The sequence below is a fragment of the Misgurnus anguillicaudatus genome, chromosome 3 (assembly GCF_027580225.2).
Source record: "Misgurnus anguillicaudatus chromosome 3, ASM2758022v2, whole genome shotgun sequence".
NCBI classification, from domain to species: domain Eukaryota; kingdom Metazoa; phylum Chordata; class Actinopteri; order Cypriniformes; family Cobitidae; genus Misgurnus; species Misgurnus anguillicaudatus.
The window spans coordinates 18922633-18936311 of record NC_073339.2 but is presented as its reverse complement, the minus strand read 5'-3'; the positions used below and the strand labels follow the sequence as shown (position 1 = coordinate 18936311).

The 13679-nt window shown below is 36.7% G+C and overlaps 1 protein-coding gene across 14 annotated transcripts in view; it reads left to right on the top strand.

Moving 5' to 3' along the window:
- tenm3 (teneurin transmembrane protein 3) overlaps positions 1 to 13679 on the top strand; it is a 693684-nt gene that overhangs the window by 429034 nt on the left and 250971 nt on the right. The window lies entirely within an intron of this gene.

Here is a 13679-nt window from a genome sequence, read left to right as displayed (position 1 = left end):
CAGTCACCAGATCTCACCCCAATAGAGCATCTTTGGGATGTGGTGGAATGGGAGCTTCGTGCCCTGGATGTGCATCCCACAAATCTCCATCACCTGCAAGATGCTATCCTATCAATATGGGCCAACATTTCTAAAGAATGCCTTGTTGGATCAATGCCACGTAGAATTAAGGCAGTTCTGAAGGCCAAACACAGTATTAGTATGGTGTTCCTAATAATCCTTTAGGTGAGTGTATATTACATAGTTTATTTATGGTTTTATTAGATTCACATTCACAAACATCAGTGAGCATCATAGTAAAAGTTTGACTTAAGTTATGTATTGATTATAAAAGGACTGCCGAAGCAAATACTTTAAATTTGTCACTTGGTGGGGCTTATTTTGGATCCTGCTTACATCTCACATGAGCTTGTTTGTCAAAAATTGATTCTTTCAGTACACAACCCAACAAAATATGTATGGATTTTCTGAACATCTTAAAATTGCAGTGTCGTCGTAAGTCTGATATTGCTGATTCTGCACACCTGTCACATCTCTCTTGCATAACATTATCATCATCAAACTCTTTTGACTTTTATTATAATGGCCGCGGAGTCAATAGCCAGCACGATGAAGTCAATACATTCACGTCCTCTTACTCTTTGTACCTGTACCGCTGCTTCTCCTGGCCCTGAGGGGACCTTCCGACGGCCCAATCAAAGGCCCGTCTTTGTGTCTGGCGCTAGGAGACCTTACCTAGCCATCGTTGGAATGCGCCACTCGCATGAGTGAACACACACAATGGCTGGTTAACAGGCCCCGGCGGTTTGAAGTGCAAATTTGATCATGCTTGAAACCTAGAGAAGTGATGGTAGCGACGATCTCTCTCTCTCTCTCTCTCTCTCTCTCTCTCTCTCTCTCTCTCTCTCTCTCATATTTCTTTAGTTCTGTCGTTCATTTCCACAAAGCAGCTGTGATGGTTCAAAGAATGCTCAGGTGACAGGTTTCCTCTGGGCCCCGCGCCGCATTTCCGCTGGGGCCTCGGCGGGTGGGAAACGTCATCACACCCTCACACACTTTTCCGATTACATTTTTATTCATGCGAAAACCTCTTAGATTTGTGTCTTGTTGTACTTTTCATATCCAATTGAAAATGAATTAAGTTCTGTTTTTCTCTCTCCTGCTCCTGAAGCGAGTTGAGAATTGAAACTGCTGACAGTGATGTAAAGGACAACCATTTTAAGCGAAAATAGGGGATAAAATGAAGTAAATGAAGAGCTGATTTATTCATTATCTTTCCTCCACACGCTCTCCTGTCACTTGTTCTCATTTATTAAAATTCCTTGGACTAACAGGTGTTGTGTGCAAATAACCTTTAAGAAGACCTTATCTAATCACTTTCATTAACACCTTTTGGCTTAATTAAGGAAGGCAAAGCGCTGAGTGTGTAGATTCATTATATTTGCTTCCATTATGAAATGAATGTGCTGGGCGACTCTCATATCTCTGATGACGGCAGGTATGGGCACGCTCATCCAATGGGAGCTTATTCTACCATTTTTAAGTTCATTCTTTCGAGAATGTAGTTAATATTTGTATAAGCAGCCCTGGTCCTGTGCGTACGTGTGTTCATATCAGTGTGTGATATGCATTTCTCTCCTGGATATAAAAATAAATTCCATATGTCAGCTCTGTTCCAATGAACCAGGTAAAGTGCCCTATAAAGCATTATCATGACGAGAAAAAGAAAGTAATATTTGACTTCTAGTGAATTATGTTGATCGTCGTAAAATTGTGATCTTGGTGATGGATGTTAAAAAGTCTTTACTAAAGTAACACATACACTGCGCAAAATTCTAAGGCCACCACCACCAGACGTGTTGTTTTAGTAGTTTTAATGTCCATCCATACTTATTTTTCAATCTATTTCATTAAGATACAAACAGAATATACAGGAAATATGCTATAAAAATTTATTTTCAGGACTAAATGTCTTCTTTAGGCATCGTTGGTGTATACTGTGACCTCTCTTGGCACTAATCACATCTTGAGCGTTTTTGAGCAGAATTAAGTAAAAAGTGTAGTTTCTTTAAAATTATAAATAAGGATTAATTTTATTTAGGTTTAAGAGATCCTGCAGTTTCCTTCTATTGCTCAAGTGGAAGAGTTTACCTTAAAAACCTGACACATCAGTTTACATTTTTATACAGTTTTTAATACTAAATACACATTTCCTGTTATTTTCTGGATGTATTCTATTAAAGAGACTGAGAAACAATAATATATGATCACTATAACATTGCAAAAACGACAAATCTAATTCTGGCATGGTGGCCTAAGACTTTTGCACATTACTGTACATTTACATGTAAAATAATTTACATTTTATGCATTTGGCAGATGCTTTTATTCAAAGTGACTTACAGTGCATTACAACATATGCATTTATTTTTTATCAGTTTGTGTTCCCTGAGTTCGAACCTATGACCATTTGCTCTGCTAACACAATCCTCTACCACTAAGCCATAATAAAAGCAGATAATAATAATAATATTATTATTATAATATATATATATATATATATATATATATATATATATATATATATATATATATATATATATATATATATATAATAAATTAATATTTTAATTAAATAATAAAAAATAATAATAATACAAAATGAAATATCATGGCTAATAGAAATACTGGATCCCATGTATCTTTACCGAATGTGCAGTTATTCTACAAAAGTGTTTAAATTGTTTCTTTTTGTTGTTGATCTGTTATTTCTTTTTCAACTTTATGTTCCAATTTTACTCGCTTTTTAATCAACTATGTTATTGTTTGAAATAAAATTAAATGGGCTTATATACAGGGGTATGGGTGTTGTTACAAAATACCCCAGAGTTGAGGTCTTAAAACCAGCTTTTTATGCCCTCACTACTAGATTTCTAAGCTAATTTAAAACAGATACATATCAATATATTACATCAAGGAAGTTACAGACATTTAATTACAATGTGTTCAAAATCTTTTAAAGCAGCGGAATTCAATGATTCAATCATTTGGTGATGTGCATATGATGCCTTAAAAGCCTGCCGTCATAAACAACTCACTAGGTTTTGGAACGGAGCATTTGTTTAGACTGTTTTATGTGCTGGTGTTGACACTTAACAGAACTGTGTGTGGGTTTTTTATAATTTTCACATTGAATTGTGGCATATGTAGCAGTTGTCGAGGCTTAAGTTCTAACAAGAGACAGCTGCTGGCACTGTTAGTGAGTCCACGAGGAGACAGTCAATATAATGTGTTCTGTCCTAAGTGTGTCCCACTTCACTCTATTACACGATCTTTGGTAATACCGTCAGCTACCGTTCCACCCCCCAAGATGTCTCGTGACTTGAATGGTGAAAAAAGCTTTCCCCAGCCATATCAAAAGATTTCCTGTTTACATGTGCCTGGCGTCACTATGGAAGAAAGTGTGTCCAAATGATTGACACACTGTTTGGCTTTTTTACCCTTTCTCCCCGACTCCCCTTTCTATACTGAATTCAAAATGGAGTCATTTGTAGCTTTCAAGATTTTTCAGCTTGTCGCCTCTGAGCCTGATTGTGTTCGCGCGAATAGGCCGTTGGCCTGCGCGAAGGAGCCCTTTTGACATCAAACTCAGTGGAGGTTAATTCTGTTTGGGGAAAAAGCGGGGTTTGTCAAGCAAAAGCCAAGAGTGGAAACGAAAGAGGTGTGTGTACCACCTCTAATAAAAGGGTCTCAATTCCATTCTCACAATTCCAAGTTCACCCTTAAACTCTATTAGAGAGCACACTGAGAGAAAGATGTGCTCAGCCCAGTCGACCCGGCCTGTTTGCCCTCTTTGGACTTAATATCCTGTAATGGAGAAGGGGTTCAGTAGAAACACCTGAGCACAATGCATTTCACTGCGGCAAAAAAGAGGGAGAGGTAAAGAAGAAAGGGGGAGTGAGAGATGGCCGCTAACAAAGGAGGGATATTTCGTCCCCGGTCTCCAGGGGACATTTGAGCCAGGGATGCGCTTCACCGCATACCCACCCGTGTCTCCCTCTTCAGGGTCACTGGACACCTGCTCACTCCCCCAAAGGGAACAAATGAAAGGAGCAAGACACATAAATACACACACAGTATTCACACCGTGGCCATTAAAAGCATTTATATATAAAGAAAAAGGAATATATTGCTTTACATAAAAATATTATTTTGGTATATAAAAGAATATCCTTAACATTATGTTACTGTAGGTAATGGCACAACCCTAAATATTAAATTAATACACAATTTTCTAGGGATGTAACGGTATCAAAAATTCACAGTACAGTAATATTTCGGTAAGATGCCCACGGTACGGTAATTATTTAAGCATTTCCACTCGCTTCACTTGGCCGGAAAAAAACTACACATGTTGAGTGTTGAGAAAAGACCTAATGTTTTACCGAATCACGTGACCACAGTTGTACCGGGAAAATTTAATTCCGCAATACCACGAAATTTATAATATCTTGCATCCCTACTATTTTCTAATTTTTCCTCCTAAAATTTTATCATTTTCCATTAATCACAAACTGAAGGTGTTTTAAAAAATACATTTAGGTTAGATTTAGTCAGGGGCGTCAGATTGTGTTGAAAAGTGGTGGGGACAAAAGATCAGATAAAAAACATTACAGCAGGACGGGAAAAATATTGAATAATGGCGCATCAAAAATGGGCTTAGTGTAGGCCGGTCAACAACACAAAAATACTCAGCATAAAACCCTCAACAATGTCGACTGCACATGTAACAGTCCCTACAACACCAGCTCAACCGAACAGTGCCAAAGCACCATACTGTAGAAAACAGCAGCTAGTTAAGTCAATGATTCCAATGAAATCCATTATATATGTAAAAGAAAACACACTATAAGCATACATTGCAACATGTGACCCTGGACCACAAAACCAGTCACGCACTGCAAAAAATTATTTTCAAGAAGTTTTCTTAGTATTTTTGTCATGTTTTCGGTAAAATATCTAAAAATTCTTAAATTAAGATGCTTTTTCTTGATGAGCAAAATGACCCAAGAAAATAAGTCTAGTTTTTAGACCAAAAATATAAAATTTAAGTGACTTTGTGCATAAAACAAGCAAAACAAATCTGCCAATAGGGTAAGCAAAAAAATCTTGAAAATTTTTCTTAAACACTAAATTTAAGAAAAAATTGGTTACCCCATTGGCAGATTTTTTGCTTGTTTTATGCACAAAATCATTTAAATTTAATATTTTGGTCTTAAAACTAGATTTTTGCTCATCAAGAAAAAGCATCTAAATTTAAGAATTTTTGAGCCCAGTCTCCTGAAGATGCGTATAAATAGCACGAAGTGTAAAACTGCAATACATATGCCAAATTCCACTTTGGTGTGCATATGATACGCAAGTCCTTCCCATTCACTTAAACGGTGCATCTTTTTTTGTCGTTTTATTTATTGGTTTCTCAATTTTTTTGCTTTTTTTACCATTTTCGCTTGGGTTTAGGGTTAGAACAACTTTTTGTTATATAAAAATGACATCCTAACCCAAACCCCAACTCTAACCCCAACTCCAAGCGACCATGGCTTAAATATGGACAAAAACATGGAGAAACCTGTATGTTAAATAACCTCATTAAGCAAATCTAAAATCTAACCCTAAACCCAAGCGAAAATGGTTTAAAAAACTTTGAGAAACCAATAAATAAAACGACAAAAAAGATGCCCCGTTTAAGTGAATGGGAAGGACTGGATAGGAATTTTTAGATATTTTTACTGAAAACAAGACAAAAATACTATTTTTTTTCTTGAAAATCTGACTGTCTTACTTAGTATTTTTGTCCTGTTTTCAGTAGAAATATCAAAAAATTCTTAAATCAAGATGTATTTTCTTGATGAGCAAAATGGTGTAAGAAAATAAGTCTAGTTTTTAGACAAAACTATACAATCTAATTGGATTTTTGCTTAAAACAAACAAAAATATCTGCCAATGTGGTGAAAACATTTAACTTAAATTAATTAATCTTATTTTTAGATTTTTTTCTCACCCCATTGGCAGATATTTTTGCTTGTTTTAATCACAAATTCACTTAAATTGTATATTTTTTTGTCTAAAAAGTAGACTTACTTTCTTACGTCATTTTGCTAATCAAGATAAAGCATTTTAATTTAAGTATTTTTAGATATTTCTACTGAAAACAAGATGAATAAGAAAGTCATTTTTGCAGTGTACTGTAAGTCGCATAAATTTGTTTGATTTTTCAGAACATTTTAACCAAATGCTTTCAAAAAGTTTTGGGGACAAAATCAGCCATTTCAAAAAGTGGTGGGGACAGAATCAGCCTTTTCAAAAAGTGGTGGGGACAAAATCAGCCATTTCAAAAAGTGGTGGGGACAGATTCAGCCTTTTCAAAAAGTGGTGGGGACAAAATCAGCCATTTCAAAAAGTGGCGGGGACATGTCCCCAGCGTCCCCAGTGTAAATGACACCTATGGATTTAGTTAACCTTTATTCTGAATTGTGCATTTATCATGTCAGTGCCAGCAAAAAGTGTCCTGCATCTTGTGTTTTTTTGTCATCACGTGACACCTTCTTCTCTGTTTAGAGCTTGATTGAAGCTCCTCACATACACACTCACCCCACTGCACTCTGCAGGGGTGCAGAGAAATGGGGCCGAACCATGACTACATGAAAAACAGCAAAAGACATGAGACGACTATTTGGGATTTCGTTAGCTCTGCTCCCCGACTGCGTTTTTAATGCACCTCCATTTTGGTTTGAATTATTTAATTATATTGGGCGACTTTAATCAAAAATTGCACACCAGATATGAGAGCGGTGTTCCTGCTGTGAGCAAGGAAGTAGTACCTTTAGCTCGCTTTTCCAACTGAGGGAGAAAAGGTTCCAGAACTAGCATCACGACTCGGCCCGTTTTTAAGAGCCTGTGAAGTTACATCAAAGGATTTGACAGGAAAGAAGCGGGAACTTCACCGTCCCGACAGTTTCTTTTATTTTTTTAACTGGAATGCCTCACTTGAACGCTCACAGAGGCCTATTTGGTTTGGGTCAGGAGCTTACGACTCTCGCGTTTCTGGATTGTAAATCCAGCGAATTTCTTCTGTAATAGTGCAAGGCAGTCAAGTCACATTTCTTGTGTTCAGGAAGGCACTTCTATTACTTGTACAGCTATAAGAAACAAAGGCCTCTTGCTCTTTTTTTCTCCTTCTATCGCTTTTTTAGCTGAATCATGGGAGGTGATGGAGTCCTCCGGGAGTAATTTTCTGCTTGGTGAAGTGCAGGGCAGAGTGCAGCGTCCACCTTTTCTCTTCTCCTTATGTTTATGTGAGGTGGTCAGAGGCGCAATCTTAATGAGATTAAGAAAAATGTGTCAACAACAATGCAAATCCTGTAAATAACTTAACCGGCTTAGTCAGTCCTGCCCAGCAGTCCATAACACAAAAGTCATTCACAGAGGCCAAGCATTCATGTATGCCTACACGCATAGGAAAAATTGTATTTTAAGAAGCAAGGCCAAAGAATTGTCAGATTTTTGCCCACATGTTCAGCACCGATTTGGGGGTTGAAATCTATATTGTAATTATATTTGATGTTACACAGATCTGAGAGTATCGTAGTATATTGTCTGCTTATACTGTAGCTAGGCCCAGAATTTTCACATTTTCTGTGCTGATTTTGTAGGAAAATATGTGAAGCTCTGAAATAAAGTTAAAGGAGTTAAACTGAGAGTACTGGTATCAAAATATGCCAAACATCACCCAAAATGTGGTGAAGACCTGCATTGCAAATTCTGTTGAAATCAGTGCATCTGATTCTTTGTGGGGCTGCTAATAGGCATTGCGACATCTCCAGGACACTGCAGTATAAAAATGCGCACATCTAATTATGTTAGGTAACTTTCCAAAAAGTGCTTAATAAGCAATTAGATGGAAAATAAAGCCTTTTATCCTAGAAGTGCTCTAATATATCTAATATATGTAGTTTAGTGTGTTCTGCGTCCTCTTTAGCATGCTAATGCTTTCTCATACAGCACCACTTTAATTGGACACATGATTAAATGCACTACAGAGAGAGAAATGCATTCAAATAATATGTGGAACAATTACTTTTGAACAATAACCAGGTGCTAAATATATCTGCTGAAAGCGAGGAAATGATTTAGAGCGAGAGTGCTGAAAAAGGCCAGACATGTTTTGTATTATAAAAGCGTTACTTATATATAGGTTATGGCTTTCATAAGCAGAGCATTTGTAGCATTTCATTCCGTTTTAAATGCTTTGGGTTGTACAGGTCATAGTAGTTTTTATCCTCTGGTCGTTGATATCAGTGCAGGTAAGAGACCCCAGCCACAAAAAGATACGGGGTAAGATTGATGGGGATGATATGTTGTGAAAGATCACACAGGAAAAAAGCTGGCGTTGCACAATGACTGCGCCGTTAATAATGCGAGCCAGGGCTCTAATGCACCGGCACATCAAAATGTCTTGCAGACGCATAAAACAGCATGCAATCCACAGAAGCACGTATGGGCACATTACGGCTGTTTACGCTCATACATTTACTGTCATTTAATAGTGACAGGTGATGTGTCAGAAAACCACAAAAGAAACATTCTCGTGCCTACCACACAGAAGACACAAAGTGTCTTTGCTTTCACTTTTACATGTGATACCGTGTTTTACAGCAGTAATATAAAATATTTGGTTTTGTTAAGTGTTCACTATCTTACTCGAATTGCAGGGTCAGAAAATCCTAAAATGTATGAAATGACAGTGTTGCTTTATACAGTACACTCACCTAAAGGATTATTAGGAACACCACACTAATACTGTGTTTGACCGTCTTTCACCTTCAGAACTGCCTTAATTCTATGTGGCATTGATTCAACAAGGTGCTGAAAGCATTCTTTAGATATAGCATAGCCCAAAGATGCTGTATTGGGTTGAGATCTGGTGTCTGTGGGGGCCATTTTAGTACAGTGAACTCATTGTCATCTTCAAGAAATCAATTTGAAATGATTCGAGCTTTGTGACATGGTGCATTATCCTGCTGGAAGTAGCCATCAGAGGATGGGTACATGGTGGTCATAAAGGGATGGACATGGTCAGAAACAATGCTCAGGTAGGCCGTGACATTTAAACGATGCCCAATTGGCACTAAGGGGCCTAAAGTGTGCTAAGAAAACATCCACCACACCATTACACCACCACCACCACCAGCCTGCACAGTGGTAACAAGGCATGATGGATCCATGTTCTCATTCTGTTTACCTTAAATTCTGACTCTACCATCTGAATGTCTCAACATAAATCGAGACTCATCAGACCAGGCTGTAACTGTCCAATTTTGGTGAGCACATGCAAATTGCCTCTTTTTCCTATTGGTAGTGGAGACCCGGTGGGGTCTCCTGCTGTTGTAGCCCATCCGCCTCAAGGTTGTGCGTGTTGTGGCTTCACAAATGCTTTGCTGCATACCTCGGTTGTAACGAGTGGTTATTTCAGTCAAAGTTGCTCTTCTATCAGCTTGAATCAGTCGGCCCATTCTCCTCTGACCTCTAGCATCAACAACCACAGGACTGCCGCATACTAGATGTTTTTCCCTTTTCACACCATTCTTTGTAAACCCTAGAAATGGCTGTGCGTGAAAATCCCAGTAACTGAGCAGACTGTGAAATACTCAGAATGGCACCAACAACCATGCCACGCTCAAAATTGCTTAAATCACCTTTCTTTCCCATTCTAACATTCAGTTTGGAGTTCAGGAGATTGTCTTTACCAGGACCACACCTCTAAATGCATTGAAGCGACTGCCATGTGATTGGTTGATTAGATAATTGCATTAATGAGAAATTGAACAGGTGTTCCTAATAATCCTTTAGGTGAGTGTATATCTAAATATATTTTTGTCTTCATAAGTTTATCCAAGATGTCTGCAGTTTTACTTTGAATAACAGTTTATACAGTTTTATGGCATGTGAGAAAATTGTCCCAATTAGTCAACCGTTAGCAGGTGTGGTAAAAAGTTAGTTTTGCATCTTGGGTTTTGCCTTATAACAATTAATTTATTTAAAGGAACAGTATGTAAGAAATGTATATCAATTAATCATAAAATAGCCTTGATATGTCACTAGACATTAAGAAATCATGTTCATTTCAAATACTTATATCACTGACAACAGTGGTCTGGTCAGGATATTGTCATTTAAAAAGTGGAGTTGCAGCCCTCAACTGATGTTTATGTTGTCATTTTGTGTATTGGCCACCAGTTGTGTGATTGCAGTACCAGCTTTAGCCACAAGTTTTGTGATTGCAATACTAGTTTTGGCCACAATCCTACATACTGTTCCTTTAAGAATTAGTGACCCCAATCTATATCCTGCCTAAGAATCAACCAACCTCTCTCAAGGAAAAGCATCATAACCTTACATTGCAAATGTCCTGCAGTGCTCCAGTTGTCTTAGCAGAGACACCCTTTTGGGAAACAAACTTTACAAAACTTCAACCAGTTGTTCAACCAGTCTAAGAGACCAAATACATAAAAGATAAGTAAAGACATGAGAGAATGCCAGCAAATAGATTTCATCACATGCCATGTCTGAATAGCCATGGTTTGTGGTGTCTCCGGAGGCTAAATCGAGATACATTGTTTTCCCGCGAGGGTCGTGAACTCCTCTCGTAGGTGTAGCGACAGTATCCGTGTCGGTTTTGTAAGAGGGATGAGCTATTGGCAGTTCAATCAAACACCCTTATCACTCACAACAGAGCGTGTGTTTACTGGGAAACACTGCACTTCCTAAGGGCCCTGTGGCTGCAACAGCACCTGGGTGTTATGTAAATGTTACTCTTTACATAAATGTAGTCATTTTTTTATTTTTCACATTTTAAAATAATTGTAAACTCATCAAAACAAATCAAACATCATTATATCGTGACTAAACGTATTCAAAGGTCACCCTTTAACTAAAATATTATATTGGCATTTTTTCAACCAGCTTTAAGAACAGCTTTAAGCAGTTCCCGTCTTTTCTTAATGCCTTCTTATTCTTTATTATGCCCACTACCACACACATGCACAATTATGTGTGTCTTGAAATATATATAATAATAGATGCATGTACGTATAAATGTCATCTCAGGACTGATATTATGTATTCAGTTCAATAAATGGCTTGTCTGTAATAACGTTAATTGTTTGCAAAACCTGTCATTTTCACACACCTCATTATCTTGAGGTCTCCACAAAGAGTCAACTGTGGAAATGCAAATATTTACTTACATCTCACCACCAGAAGCAAGATGGACATTTTTATAATAATGATATGACTGTAATTGTAAGAAAATTGCCATATGGTTGATAATAGCAGGCGGGGAAAACACAGAACGCTACACAAGGATTAATGGCTTCTATTCTGACAATTCATGTAAAAAACAATAAATACACTCACCTAAAGGATTATTAGGAACACCATACTAATACTGTGTTTGAGCCCCTTTCGCCTTCAGAACTGCCTTAATTCCACGTGGCATTGATTCAACAAGGTGCTGAAAGCATTCTTTAGAAATGTTGGCCCACATTGATAGTATAGCATCTTGCAGGTGATGGAGATTTGTGGGATGCACATCCAGAGCACGAAGCTCCCGTTCCACCACATCCCAAAGATGCTCTATTGGGTTGAGATCTGGTGACTGTGGGGGCCATTTTAGTACAGTGAACTCATTGTCATGTTCAAGAAACCAATTTGAAATTATTCAGACTGACATGGGGCATTATCCTGCTGGAAGTAGCCATCAGAGGATGGCTACATGGTGGTCATAAAGGGATGGACATGGTCAGAAACAATGCTCAGGTAGGCCTTGGCATTTAAATGATGCCCAGTTGGCACTAAGGGGCCTAAAGTGTGCCACAAAAACATCCCCCACACCGTAACACCATTGCATTAATGAGAAATTGAGCAGGTGTTCCTAATAATCCTTTAGGTGAGTGTATATTAATTAATAAAAAACTTTATTTAAATGCATAACTTTTAATCAGAAATTTTTGACATTTTATTTTAGATAACAAAAAATTCTGCACATTCTTTTTCGTGATTTAAATTTGATTAAGGGATTTTTATCATCACACATACTGTAAATTTGACACATTTTTGTCTCACACACTCACACTGTCTCTCTCGTGCACGCACACACATGCACGAACGGACACCCATATGGAGTCAGTTTAAAGAGAACCAGTATATAAAAGAACACAGTTACAGTACCTACAGCTCTTTCTGAGAATATGCCTTTGCAGCAGAGGGAAACATTACTTTAGAGACATTACAATCAGTGTGCATCAAGGTCCTACAAAGAAACAGCAGTCGACATCAACTACGTACTGCACCCCTAGATCCAGTCAGCCTACAATATAGCTCTCCATGTAGATTCTGTGATTCAGAATTTAACTGGAAATATTTTTTGATCAGGTAGCAGAGCTTTTTTAATGGAAGATCAAGTCGAATAGAAACACTGGAGTCTCTTAAAAGCAAAGAATTGTTCATTATTTGGACCACAAGTTGATTTCAGTGCAATGAGAAAGCCACAGGAAGGAAATACTGCTGAATGTGGACAGGTTAAAGGTCCTGTATCAGGAAGCATCAAATCATCTGTGCAATCAGCATACTGATTGATTATGTGCACAAGCTTGGTATTTATAAGTTGTCTGACAACCGGTCAATCACTTGTAAATCTGTAGTTAACCAGTTTTATCAGTTTAAGGGGCTTATAGGCGTTCTGACAGCATGCTTTCTTACAAAACAAAAATACATTGCAGTACATTGGAAAATATAATGTAATATATTAGGCAATATATTCCCATATTTAATATTTATATTTTCCAATATATTGTAATATATGCATAGACCATACATGTATGTATATATTATATACACATACATACATACATACATACATACATACATACATACATACATACATACATACATATAAGTATTTCCATATAATTTTACATATATTTAAAATGTACTTCACAATATATTGAACACATATCTACATATATTTCATGTATATATATATATATATATATTTCCATATAATTTTACATATATTTGAAATATATTCTACCATACAGTAGAATATATTTGAAATATATGTTAAATTATATGGAAATATATAAACATGAAATATATGTAGATATATGTTCAATATATTGCGGAATGCAGATATTTATAAATATAATATTGCATATATTTTGAGATATATAAACACATATATTTATGTGCAATATATTGAAAGTGGAAATCATTTGTATATTTTGCAATATAATCCAATATATTACATGACCATAGAATATATGTAACATCAATATTATTCCATGTATTGCCAATATAAAATATATTGGAAAATGTAAAGGAACATAATATATTACAATATATTTCAAGTAATATATTGATAAATATATTTTCCTTTCGTAAGGGCTGTTTTAGACGTTATGGATTATTAAAGCCTTTCAGAAAAATTTCATGCCATACACATGCACAGTGACATTCTTGGGATTTTTTCACAAAGCATCTTGGACCAGAAAGGGTTGCATTTTAAACATACTTAAGTCAAGTAAAAAATATTTCATCAAACCACAATTTTTTATTTATTT